We start from the raw sequence: 14,092 nt of genomic DNA, 5'->3' as shown, positions 1-14,092 counted from the left end.
ATGATGGTGGTATCAAATTTTTGATATTTTTGTGGTTATTTAATTCTATAGACGGTAATTAAGAATTGACAATTTAGAAATCTGTCTTTTCCTCACTTCTCTCGAATTCCCGCATTAGTTTTGTTTTTTTTTTCACAAACAATTCAAAGCCAAAGGGCTGAACTTTTTCTCGTTTATAGGTTACCACACATACAAACTCCCATCAAAATAATTGAGTGTAACCTATTGGATCGGAATCTGCTCACTGTTAACCAAATCACTTTCTTGTTTCTGACGTACAAAAATAAAGGAATAGTTGCTTTCAAATGTTCATTCGAATGTCTTTTTCCTTGTTCTAGTACTTTAGAAAAAAAATTGCAGGCGAATTAGCAGCAGTAATATTGAGAGTTGGAAATATATCAAAACAACATCTTCATTGCGACCTACTTCAGTGGTGGAGGAACTGTATACCCAAATGGGTTTTTTCGTCACAGTCAATTTTGGTTGATCGATATATTTATCGAAGAGGGTTGTGATTGGTATCATTAGAGAACCCATCCAGGGTACAAGATATAATTAAAAGAGTTTTTCAAATTTGTGTTTTTCCCACAGAAATATCGAGATCTGTCAATAGTCAATTTTTCGTCTATTTTGTTGCAAAAATGTTCAAACTGTTATCGATAGTGTTTATCTTTTTACTAAAGATAGAAGAGTATTGCTGAATCGTTTGATCCAAACTTTTGGCAGAAATTTTTACAAAATTTTTCGAAATTCAGCCCGTATTTGTTCTAATGGGTTAAAATTTGAGTAACGCTACTATGTACTAGCGGTTCTAGTGGTACTAAGAAGTAGTTTTTTTTTATTTTGAAGCTACTTTTCAAACAAAATTTTTACTTTTTGAGCATTTACCCACCTTTAAGATTCTTTTCATGTCTTGTGACATAATTCACTGGTCAGATCTCGCAACATTGGCGTTGCGTTTAAAAAGAAGACAGAGTTGAGCATTTTTCAGTAAAATTGATGATCGTTCTTGCAGATTTTTTGGAATTTTATATTTTTGACGGTTTTGTCATCACTTGAAGATTTTTGCATAAAGGTAGATCTTAGAGGCTTTCCATGGATGAAAAAACCTATTTACGGCTTTCAGGTGATAGCTAAATATTTTCATAACTTTGAGTTCAATAGTTTTTTAAAAAAACGAACAGTTAGGTTTGCATTCTGTTGTTTTTTTTATCTATCAGTTAACTAAAATATTAAATACAGGTTCCATATCACGTATTTTGTTGTTGGAAACATGCGCAATTGAACACCTCTAAAGTTTTTGGTGAATTGTATAATGTTTAAAATTAAACTAATTTTTGTTTTCTGTCTGTAATTGTAGTTCTTTCCGTATACGTACAACATATTCTAAATAATAGCAGATCTCAATGGTTTTTTCAGGACAAATAAATAAAAATATTTATTTAATTCAGCTGACAACTAATGTTTTTTGCTGCTTCGAAAATAATTGTCTTCGAAAAAAAACAAACGTATTTCTTAACTTTGCCTTTTTGTTTTTTTCTTGCTGTTTACCTATATTCAGAGATCACATATCTTTCAAATTGAATATAACCTACTTAAAATTTCAGATGTCTAATGGTTTTCATTATTTGAAATAACATTTTTTCAAAAATTCTGAACATGTTTTTGTTACTTTTTTCTCATTAAGGACTGGACCCATGTTCATTTTTATGTGAAACAGAAATCAATTTTTTATAGGCTTCATTTGACGCTATTTTGAATTTATTAAGTTTCTTTTAAAGAAAAAAGCTAGATATTGTGGTTTAGATTTAAATAATGTTTGTCGTTGGTATTTGATTTTGTCGTTTGAGTTGTCTCGTAGGCTTAATGTGGCATTTTTTTTTATTCATACTCCAATTTTTTCGAGCACTATTTTTGATAGTTTTCTAACACTTCCACATTTGCTAGGCAATTAAGGCAAAACGTTGGATGAGCGGAACCGGAATACTATGTGAGAAAAAAATTAGCGGGCTTCTTTGTTTCATTTCGTTTTTTTTTTGCAAAGAAAAGTAAGCTCTGCAACAGTTTTATGCTGTTTTGATCATTTTTCTCTCTGAAAAAAAATACAGCAAAATTTTAATTGAACAACTTACGAACACCCTGATTTGTATATTAATTTAAATCAAGATACCGTTGCACACATTTTCGCGTGAATGTTTTAGAATCGTTCAGCTATGTTCCTCAACTCCTTGCCTGTCCTGAAAATTTTTAAAATAAAATATCCAACGATGAAAACAATCTTTTCAAAATATTAAACTCAATCTTTTCAAAACTAATTAACAGATTACCATGTCTTTTATTAATACTATGCATTTTTTCCGAAAATTTGACAAGGGATAAAAAATGAAATGAATAATCGAAATGAATAATCAAAAGTAATCATCAAATTTTAGACGATGCAAATGTTGTGTAAAAAATTGTGTTGTGACCAAAAAATGTGTTTTGTTTCGATCAAAAATCCTTTTTATTTTTCAAATAGTTTTTTGACAGATTTGCATATAACACAATGGATTTTTCTGGACCAAAAATAACCGTAAAAGTTTTATTGAAAGATTTATTGGTAAGTCTTTCGACTTTGTTTTTCTTTCTGCTTTTTGGAACAATCTTTTATGTCACTGTCGACGGTCTAGAATGTCTGGGTTTTTGTAAACCTTCTTTAAAAGCTACGACCGCTTGGAAAGGAAAAGGAAATGGAAAAATCCGAGAGGGTTATTTTAAATTTACTTCACCCTAGCTTTGCACAAGTATAACTGTGTGTGTATATATATATACGCACGCATGCGACATTTATTTTTTGCTCATTCGCCCTTGCTAAATTTGCTCAGATGTGTTCTTGTATGTAATAGTGTATTTTTGTAGGTAGTGTTTTACTATAAACGTAGTCAGCCTTCGCTTTCCTTGCTTGTCTTATCTTACTTTGATCAAAAAACCCACATTTTATCTTTTTTTCTTTCTTTTTCTTTCGCTTTGCCTCTCCGTTTTCTTTTTGTTTAGACTGGCGAATTATGACCAAGTACATAAGCTAACGTACATAAGCGGGTTAAAAAATTGTTCCCTGAAAACTTTTACTCCTGAAATATATTTTTTGTTGAATTATTTTTTTATTTACTTAACATTTTGTTTTAAATTTTTGTTTTCCACTTTATTTTTTCGTAGATTTCGGCAATATTATTTGCGTTCATATGTGACTTCAAGGAATACGATTGTCGTGCGTCATTCTGGGCAAATTTTTGGGCAATTTTTGTTTATTTTTCTTTACTTTTTATTTACTTTTTTGAGTTAATCGCAGATCTTTCTATTTTCCTTAATCTCTCTGCTTTGTTGCTTTTATAAGGAATTTTACTGCCTTTTATGGGCAGACATCGAAGCTAATTCCATGGTTAGTATGATGTATGTATACGTGTCTCTGTGAAAACTAAACAAAAAATAAAATAGGGTGTATCACTTTGTAGAATTCCTTATTATTACTATTCATAACCTTTTCCATTATTGTTAAAATCAAAATAAGCCCAAAAACTTTTTAAATTATATTTAAAATTTGAATTGTTAAAAAAATACAGACTAAAAATTTTTTCAATGACAGAAATGGCGGCAGAAAATTATGCTAATTGGGTTTTCTGACGATAAGCTGTACGCGAATAAAGTCAGCAATCAAATAAATGGGCGAAATTTGAATATTAATCAGCGATGCGAAGCCTATTTTGCATTTTTAATTCCACCTGATTTTACCCAGGTTACCTTTGAACGCGCCCTCATTTTAAACCCCCTTCCTTCGCTCTCCCCCTACCTTTTCATACAAAATCAACACACTAAATAACTAACAGAATGGAACTGATTAGCTTTTTCTGAATAACTTTGGTGAATTTTTCCCCGACTGTGAGCTATCTATCCTCGCTTTTTTCAGACCTAGGTGGGCGGTTAGGAGCCTTATCTGTTCAGATTTTATCTAGCGTGTAAATTATCAGCCCCTAATTAAACAATACACCTCATCTGCTTATCACAGTCATTATCAATTTTGTGCTGTTTCTTCTGAAAAAAGAGAGAAATGATATTCTAAAGCGACTACAATATCAGGTAAAAATTAGCACATTATAAATGTTTGAAAACAATTTAAACAGCTATAACAAATTTAGACAGTATATATACGTGTATATATATATATATATATATATATATATATATATATATATATATATATATATATGTGTGAGTGTGTGTGTGTGTGTGTTTGTGTGTGTGCGTGTGTGTGTGTGTGTTTGTGTGTGTGCATGTTTGTGCGTGTGTGTGTGCGTGCGTGTGTGCGTGCATGTGTGTTTTTGTGTGTGTCTGTGTTTGTGTGTGCGTGTGTGCGTGCATGTGTTTTTTTGTGTGTGTCTGTGTTTGTGTGTGCGTGTATGCGTGCATGTGTGTTTTTGTGTGTGTCTGTGTTTGTGAGTGCGTGTATGCGTGCATGTGTGTTTTTGTGTGTGTCTGTGTTTGTGTGTGCGTGTATGCGTGCATGTGTTTTTTTGTGTGTGTCTGTGTTTGTGTGTGCGTGTATGCGTGCATGTGTGTTTTTGTGTGTGTGTGTGTTTGTGTGTGCGTGTATGCGTGCATGTGTGTTTTTGTGTGTGTCTGTGTTTGTGTGTGCGTGTATGCGTGCATGTGTGTTTTTGTGTGTGTCTGTGTTTGTGTGTGCGTGTATGCGTGCATGTATGTTATTGTATGTGTCTGTGTTTGTGTGTTCATGTGTGTACGTGCGTGTGCGCGTGCGTGTCTGTGATTGCTATGTGTATGTGTGTGTGTTTGCTTTTGTACATAAATGTATACACTCTTCTTGTACTTCTATTGAGAACGAAAATGACGAAAAACTATAACGGTTTTTCGATCAAATGTTATTCTAGGAAATTTATTGGTTGGTGTCATTCATTATTCCTTTTTTTTGCAATTTTTGTGTTTGGTACAGTGATTTCCATACCGGTCATCAAAAAAAATTGTCGAATGATGCTGACAAATTGCCTTTTGTCAAAAATATCGGAGAATAACTTATGAATTTCACGATTTTTAGCTCAGTCAAGACTAGAGGCTTCTGCTTTTGAAACTTCAATAGTCAATTATCAAGCTTTTGAAAAGCTTTTAATGATACTGCTTTTAGTTGTTCGAAATCTTTTGCACTAAATTACTGCAATTTTTGTTTATGAAAACACTTCAACCACTTGCAGTTTTGCTGATGACCGGTTTAGTATTTTTGATTCTTTGTCACTGAGAACGGAAGTGGCAAACTTATCGGTAATTTATTTTTTTTGTACATTTGAAACCTAAAATTGACTTAAAATTGAATTTTGTTCAGAAAAAGGGAAAAGTCAGCTTTCGCGCTCATTTCAATTTCGCTCAGTAACGGATGTTATTTATAATACGATTATTATACGAATTTAAAAAATTAACTTTAAATGCATACGTAGAAAAAAATTTGAGATAGCAAAACAATTTATTTGCTGCAAAAAAGGGACAAAATGGTATCAGATAGTAAGTTGTCAGAGTTCTTATCTATGTGGAGGAGATTTACTGGTTTTTGCGACACACTTAAGTTTAACTTAGGCTGTTTGACTAACGCATTCAGTTGTTAAATATGTTGCTTACGTGTTTTTTTTTGCGTTCGCCTCTTTTTGCTATTGTCCGAACTGACCAAAAATGTTTTTCTGCCAGCATCAAGATAGCACTAAAAACACTCACTTTTTGCAGTAATTCAAAATTACTTCTGCGGCATAGAACAAAATTTGTTTCGACGGAAACGATAACTTACAATTGTATCAACGAAATTTGCGTTCGGCAAAAAATTTGTTGGAATGGTAGTACACTTAAGCAAAAACAATTATAAAATGTTGTTTTCCTTTAACCAAAGAAACAATTTACTGTCTGTCTAAAAATTTGAGACCCTCTTGCAAATGAATCTCGGACACTCTCATAAATATGGCCCTCAGAATTTAAAAAAAGAAGTTTATAATTTTGATAATCCCTCTATTTTTGATTATTCCTTGGTTTTTTTTGCAGGAAAATTCTGTTGATCAAATACATTGAAAAATCAGAGCGCAACCAATTTTTTGTTCCGACCCCACTTTTGGGGGGATGAATTATATACTCAAATGGCTTTTTTTCGTTCAGACAATTTTGGCCAATCGATACGTTCATCGTACAGAAATGTGAGTGGTATCATTAAAAAGCTCGTCCGTTGTAGAACTTGAAACTATTTTTTTATAATTTCGATTGTATTGAGGAGTTATCGAGGATTGCAGTTTTGAGTGAACACTGGTTATTTGGCATGATTTTGTTCACTTTTAGTGAAATAATTATTCAAATTAAGATCTTTTTTGAAAAAATATCAATTCAAAATTACATTTCACGCCACAAAGTGAATCAATTCAAAGTTCTTCATAGACAAAAAGCTGATAAAAAAGACTAGTTCTGGTTTCATTGGGAAGTGTACTTTCAAAAAAATTCGAATTATATTTGAGAGCTCCTTTTTTAGAAAACTTTATTTTTTTTGTTTTCATAAGTCGTCTAGAGACTAGTTCTTTTTCATATCAAAGTTCCATTAATGAAAAACTTGGTTAACCGTCAAATGAAGCTCAATGAGCAAAGAATTCGTTTTCAAGGAATCACTCGTGTTTTTTGGCTTGATTGTTAGTTTTCGTAATTTTAAGTGAAATTTTGATTTTTTTTGAGGTTTTACTATATTCTTGAAGTCCTATGAGAAAGTCTTGTTGATTGAAGGTGCAATACGTCTCGCAATGATCTTTAATTGAACCAATCTAGAGCTTTCAGTGGACAACTAATGGCTGTTAAGAATTAAAAATTGACTTTCCGAGAATTTTTTAACATTAACCAACCATAAACTTATTTTCGTGAATTGTAAGTCAGTCTCAGCAATACAGGATCCCTTTCTTTTCTACTGCAAACAAAATTACTCTGGTTAGCTGTTTTTGCTTCTAACTATTTGGTATATGACTTTAAAGCCACAAGATTTCAAAATTTTTTAAAAGTTATTTTGGATAATTTCGTATTATTGGTTCCTCTTGAAATCACATTGCATTATCCTGATACTGATATCTCCCGTTGTCTTTTAAAAAACTCCAATGGATCATGGATAAAGATTTCAGAGAAAAGCTTAAGTTTTAAATTGCTTCCTCACTTTTTTCTCGCACTTTTCTATCGAACTTTTGGTTTTTGCCTTTATTTGTTGTTGTTTCCATAGTCATAAGACTTATTATGATGTCTAATTGATTACCCGAGCAAACAAAAAATCTGCGTCATCCAGTCAAAGCACAATTTAGCGTATTTATTGACTTCCGTTGAAAGCTATTGACTTTAATGGCCGTTAAGACTATAAAACGATTTTTATTGAAAATTAACCAATCTTAAACTTGTTTTCGTGTACTGTAAGATAATCGCAAAAATAGCCGGACCTCTTCTTTTTGTACTTCAACCAACAGTATTCTAGTGAGTGGTTTTATCTTCTAACTATTGTTGTTATGACTTCGATACATGAGATCTCAAAACTTAAAAAAAAATTATACATTTATTTTGTAATTTAGGTTCCATGTGACACCTTATCACATTATCCTAATATTGATAAATCCTATTGACCTAAAAAAGACGTTCAATTGATCATACATAAGTTTTTCAGAGTAAAGCTTATGGTTTTCATGGCTTCGACACTTTCTTCTTGCACTTTTCTACTTAATTGTTTGATTTTGCCTGTATTTGTAGTTGTTTTCAAAGTCAATGACTGATTGTCATGTCTTATTGATGACATATGAACAAAAAAACATCCTTGTTTTTCATTAGGCTTAACTAGGCGTATTTATTAGCCTCCATTGAAAGCTATTGAATTTAACGGCGTTGATACTACGGGTTTTCTAAAAAAATTCGTGGTTTTGATGTATTGTTTCATTTTTGTTGATTTATTGGAGTCAAATTGTTACAAGGAATCCCATTGCTGTTAAAAAATTAATTTGAAGTAAAATGGTTTTACTGCAAAAATTCATTTGTAATGGCTGCGACACCTTTCTCGCTCACTTTTTTTTGAACTTGCTATTTTTGAACGTTCTTTTTATTCTTTAGGTAGCCGATAAATGCTAACCGAACATATAAGCTTGTATTTGATGATTGAATGAATGATTTTACCTGAAGCAGTCAGTTTATAGGGAGCAAGCAGTCTTAAAGTTCATGATAATATACATTTTTGAGATTATACATTTTTAATTTTTTTACTGATATTATAATTGATGTTTTGTTTGCTGGACAATATGCGTTTCCATAAAAAGTTAGGTGAGTTGTGTATTTGTGTTTCTTTATCACAATCGCGTAATAACAGATCTCAATGATTTTAAAATGTGGTGCAATTGATTTTATTTATTCATTCAGTATATCTTTAGCTGATTTAGTATGAATAGAAATTGAAATAAAACTACTTTATGTTCAGATAACAGCTAAGGATTTTAATGGCTTCACTAATTTGTGTTTTCGCAAAGTGTGTAATTTGTTGTTCGTAGTTTTTTGAGTTTTTCTTCATCTTTCGTCCTTTCCTATGGCTTAGTCTAACCAAAGACATGGCTTAGTTTTAATGGCTGCGACACCTTTCTCGCTCACTTTTTTTTGAACCTGCTATTTTGGAACGTTCTTTTTATTCTTTTAGGTAGCCGATAAATGCTAGCCGAACATATAAGCTTGTATTTGATGATTGAATGAATGATTTTACCTGAAGCAGTCAGTTTATAGGGAGCAAGCAGTCTTAAAGTTCATGATAATATACATTTTTGAGATTATACATTTTTAACTTTTTTACTGATATTATAACTGATGTTTTGTTTGCTGGACAATATGCGTTTCCATAAAAAAATACTTGAGTTGTGTATTTGTGTTTCTTTATCACAATCGTGTAATAACAGATCTCAATGATTTTAAAATGTGGTCCAATTGATTTTATTTATTCATTCAGTTTATCTTTAGCTGATTTAGTATGAATAGAAATTGAAGTAAAACTACTTTATGTTCAGATAACAGCTAAGGATTTTAATGGCTTCACTAATTTGTGTTTTCGCAAATGTGTAATTTGTTGTTCGTAGTTTTTTGAGTTTTTCTTTATCTTTCGTCCTTTCCTATGGCTTAGTCTAACCAAAGACATGGTTTAGTTTTAATGGCTGCGACACCTTTCTCGCTCACTTTTTTTTGAACCTGCTATTTTGGAACGTTCTTTTTATTCTTTTATAAGCTTGTATAAGATGATTGAATGAATGATTTTACCTGAAGCAGTCAGTTTATAGGGAGCAAGCAGTCTTAAAGTTCATGATAATATACATTTTTGAGATTATACATTTTTAACTTTTTACTGATATTATAACTGATGTTTTGTTTGCTGGACAATATGCGTTTCCATAAAAAGTTACGTGAGTTGTGTATTTGTGTTTCTTTATCACAATTGCGTAATAACAGATCTCAATGATTTTAAAATGTGGTCCAATTGATTTTATTTATTCATTCAGTATATCTTTAGCTGATTTAGTATGAATAGAAATTGAAATAAAACTACTTTATGTTCAGATAACAGCTAAGGATTTTAATGGCTTCACTAATTTGTGTTAGCTTTAGCTGATTTAGTATGAATAGAAATTGAAGTAAAACTACTTTATGTTCAGATAACAGCTAAGGATTTTAATGGCTTCACTAATTTGTGTTATCTTTAGCTGATTTAGTATGAATAGAAATTGAAGTAAAACTAATTTATGTTCAGATAACAGCTAAGGATTTTAATGGCTTCACTAATTTGTGTTATCTTTAGCTGAACAGCTAAGGATTTTAATGGCTTCACTAATTTGTGTTATCTTTAGCTGATTTAGTATGAATAGAAATTGAAGTAAAACTACTTTATGTTCAGATAACAGCTAAGGATTTTAATGGCTTCACTAATTTGTGTTATCTTTAGCTGATTTAGTATGAATAGAAATTGAAGTAAAACTACTTTATGTTCAGATAACAGCTAAGGATTTTAATGGCTTCATTAATTTGTGTTTTCGCAAAGTGTGTAATTTGTTGTTCGTAGATTTTTGAGTTTTTCTTCATCTTTCGTCCTTTCCTATGGCTTAGTCTAACCAAAGACATGTCCTATTGGTTTCATTATGGCTTTTTAATAATTTTATCCAGATTTTTTTTAATGACTAATGATTTTTAATTCTTATTTTTTGAAATTTGAGATTTTTAAGATTTTTGAAATTAATTGGTTTAAAAAGTGTTGATTGATTTTTGAATTTCGCCTCACTATTTCTTCTTTTCGTCAACTTGTTACATAGTTTTATTAAAGAAGACCATCATCAGATGCTTAGTTAGAAAAAAAGTAAATTCGTGTAGTAGGGTTTTGTCTGATTGTAATTTGACGTTGTTACGAGATGCGTTTAAATTATCATATCGAGTTTTTGCCGTGAAATTTTGATTTGGATGTTTTTGTTGTTGTTGTTTTTTTTTCTCGTAGACTTTTTAGTCGCAGATCGTGTTGTAGTGAGGCATGACATTATTTTATTATTAGTATGGTAGGGTAACAATTTTTTTCAAATTCATCTCTTTGTCAAAATTTTAAGTCAAAGGATACTTAAGTCAACAATGTAGATGAGCGAGGGTCGGAACATCATGTGCAAACGCACATTAACGAGCCTCCTTGTTATCGTCTAAAATTGGCCAAAAATTTGTTTGTTTAATATATTAGCTCAGAACAACTGAAAAAACACTTTTAGCTCTATTGTTGTTCAAACTTTTTTTAAAGCGTTGCGATTGGAAAATTTCGGTTAAAGTTTACCAGTTGCTCAAGTTTGCCGTCAGGTATTTTCTATATTTTTTGAAATGTTTTTTCGCAAACAGTTCCCTCTTTGCATTAAAAAACTTTTTCAAGAAATTTAAAACCTCAATTTTTGGTAAGACTTCAATGGCCACAACTACTATCATGTATTTTGTTTTTGGTTACTTTGTAAAAGTGCATGTAAAACTAAAAAGCTTCTGAAAACATTATAACTATGTAAGTCTCTCCATTTTAACCAGGAAGATTGAAAACTAATAATTGATTGAAACATGGAAAGTCTTTTCAGATTTTCTAAATGTGAGTACAATACAATAGGAAAGACAAGGAGCTGAAGAGTGAAATTTTGGTGCATAGGTCTCAAAATGGAAGATTTAATTCACAAAAATTTTCACACAAAACATAAGTCAGAGCTTAAACGGCAATTATATTAACTGGTTTTTAAATTCTCATTTTCATATATTCAATGATGAAAAAGGTCTAATAAAGAACACAAGTAAAGCTTTTCCTGGCAGAATTGAACATCTCGGGTTTTTTTGTGTAACAGCCCAAGTGTGGAATTAGCTGGAAAGCACCATCTCCAGAATCCAAACCAGGCATGATACTGTTGCTCTGCTTGAAGTAGCAACTGTGTTCGCTTGATATACCACAAGCTGGATTATTACTTTTGCACGATCAATGTAGTCTAAATCTGTAAGAATTAAATCGCCCAATTTTTCCTCTAGTTTTATGTCTGCAGTGTTTTTCAGCTCTCAAAAAAGAAGTAAAGAAAATGAAACAGTTTCAGGTCAATTGACGACAGATGATTAGGTTCTCGAATCGGAACCGTGTGTCCCCTGCACTATGTTTAACTGTTGTGTCCCCTGTTTTATGAGCAAATCATTTTTTATGTAGCGGCTACACAGCATAACTAGGTTGCCATGTTTAAGGGCTGGAAAACAAAATGAAGCAGAACCTGGATAGCGAAATGGTGATCTTCTTTTGTAAACGGAACTTTGCTATTCTTGCTCATTTTCAGAGCTACAGGAACATTTTTTTGTAGCAAGATATTTAACAGCAATCATAGTCTTCGAGATTTTCCGCTAATTGCCAACTTGTCTCTTTTCCGTACTTTTGTTGCAGAAGAATTTTTCTGGTCAAATAAAGTTGAAGAATCAGAGAGCCATCATCTTTTAATCTGCTAACTATGGCGAAAAATGTTTCTGATTAAAGTAATAGTTTGAGACAATTGAAAACACATTTTTAGTTCTCTGTTATTCAAATTTTTTTAAAGTGCTGCAATTTGACATTTTTAGTTAAATTTTACCAGGTCCTTACGTTTGTTGTTTTGACCTTTGTTTTCTATCTTTTTTGAAATGTTTATTCAACGTTTCATATTTGCAAAAAAAAGTTTTTAAATAATTGTATGGCTCAAGATTTGGTAAAGTTTGAACGGTCAGAGCTTTTGTATTGTATTTCATTTTAGTTGCTTCATTACTTCACTACTTAGAAAATTGCCTGTGAAAATTCAAAACCTTTGAAACCTTATAAGCATGGAAATCTTATTGAAAACCAATAATTGGTTGAATTCTGCGAAATCTACTACAGATGAAGTCTTTTCATTTTTTTAACATGAATTCAAAAAAATTGGAAAAATATGAAATTGAGGAGGGAAAACTTGGCCCGAACAGATCCATGGTGTTAGTAATATAGCGTATGTATATGCTTCACTTAATGGACTACTTTCTTAATAGAAAGAAGTGAAGGCTAATTTTAGTGCATCGGTGTTAATATGGAAGATTTAATTCACATACAATTTTCACACACAAAATGAACCAGAGCTTAAACGGAAATATTATTCTAATTAGTTTGTAGATTTATTAGTTTCATATCTTCAGAAATGAAACAAGTCTACTAAAAGACACGAGTAAAGCCTTTCCTGGCAGATTTGAATTTTGCCTTCAAGAGAATGAACAAAAACCATAAAATTAGACAGAAACGTTCCACAAATAAGTCTGTAACTTAGGAGAACAAAAAATTCCGTGAAACTTTTGCTTCAGTGAACAAAGTAAAAACATTTTGTATCGACATGACATGTGTTGCTTGTCGTAACGAAAATTTGTTAAACTTTTTTAGGCGACATATCTTCGACAACTGAAAAAGATAGCGATTGTTCCCAAAGCCGTTAAGGATGGTTGATAACTTTTATTAGGTCAACAAAAACTACAAAAATCTGCCAATAGACACTAATTGACAATTACCAAATCTTTTAATTGAGAAACTGAATTTCACGAATAAAAAAATGCTCCAAATTCTGCCGATTATTTAACCTTTAATATTTCCTTTAAAACTAGCAGAGAAACTGTGAGAATCGTTGGAAAAAAATACGACGCAAAACCAGCAAATCTGCCCAGTGAGGATGGACTGGAACCAAAGCCCTTGCATTGGGCGCGGCTCTCAAAATTTAAAATCTCTTAACAAAGTTTGAAAATCTCTAAGCGTTTCTCTGGTTTACATAGTCTAAATTGTATAATTGAGACGTTTGATGAAGCTGTATATATATGAAGCTGTATATATATCCCTAGTGATGAGCGGATTCAAATCTTGCAAGAATCTTGCAAGATATCAATCAAGGCCAGAAAATAAATCTGGGTACAAGTGTTTTAGGAAACATCTTTGAAGCAAGTTATTGTTTCTTGAACAAGTTACGAAGCCTAATTCAATGAAAAAAAAATTGGCCAGGATTCAAAATATTGCAAGAATCTTGCAAGAATCTTGCAAGATTTTGAATTCCGGAAAAAATATTTATGATTGTTTTGTGATTGATTTCTCCTCTAAATGTTTTGTGTAACTCCGCCACTGCCGGTCCCAAGCCCGGAATGCAAAAGGAGGAGGGTAAAAAAACAGATCATACTGGAAAATCTCAAAAAGTCGGTTCTTAGCTTGACTTTGAGAAATTTCCGACAGAAATTAGCTATTTCATCATTGCCATTGTCGTATTCAGCGTCATCATTCCTGCAGGTGAGAAAAAAAATGGATTTAAAATCTTGCAAGATTCTTGCAAGATTGATTTATAATCTTGCAAGAATCTTGCAAGTTGGATTCAAATCTTGCAAGAATCTTGCAAGATGGATTCAAATCTTGCAAGAATCTTGCAAGATGCTTGCAAGAAGTATGCATTCCCTTGCAAGATTGCTTGCAAGATTCTTGCAAGATTACAAATTCTTCGATCACTAGGGTATGAAGCATAAA

General features: G+C 31.7%; 1 protein-coding gene across 4 annotated transcripts in view; it reads left to right on the top strand.

Moving 5' to 3' along the window:
- LOC142352825 (uncharacterized) overlaps positions 1-14,092 on the top strand; it is a 31,359-nt gene that overhangs the window by 1,383 nt on the left and 15,884 nt on the right. The window contains exon 2 of one of the 4 annotated variants that reach the window (XM_075404967.1): positions 3,773-4,113. The exons of 1 other annotated variant lie outside the window; for it this stretch is intronic. The gene's annotated coding sequence lies outside the window, so the exon portion shown is untranslated. 2 more of the 4 variants (XM_075404969.1, XM_075404965.1) reach the window with 2 other exon arrangements.

Source organism: Convolutriloba macropyga, chromosome 14, assembly GCF_964194025.1.
Source record: "Convolutriloba macropyga chromosome 14, txConMacr16.3, whole genome shotgun sequence".
NCBI classification, from domain to species: domain Eukaryota; kingdom Metazoa; phylum Xenacoelomorpha; order Acoela; family Convolutidae; genus Convolutriloba; species Convolutriloba macropyga.
Note: the sequence above shows the minus strand (reverse complement) of the source record. Positions and strands in the feature narration are given on the sequence as shown.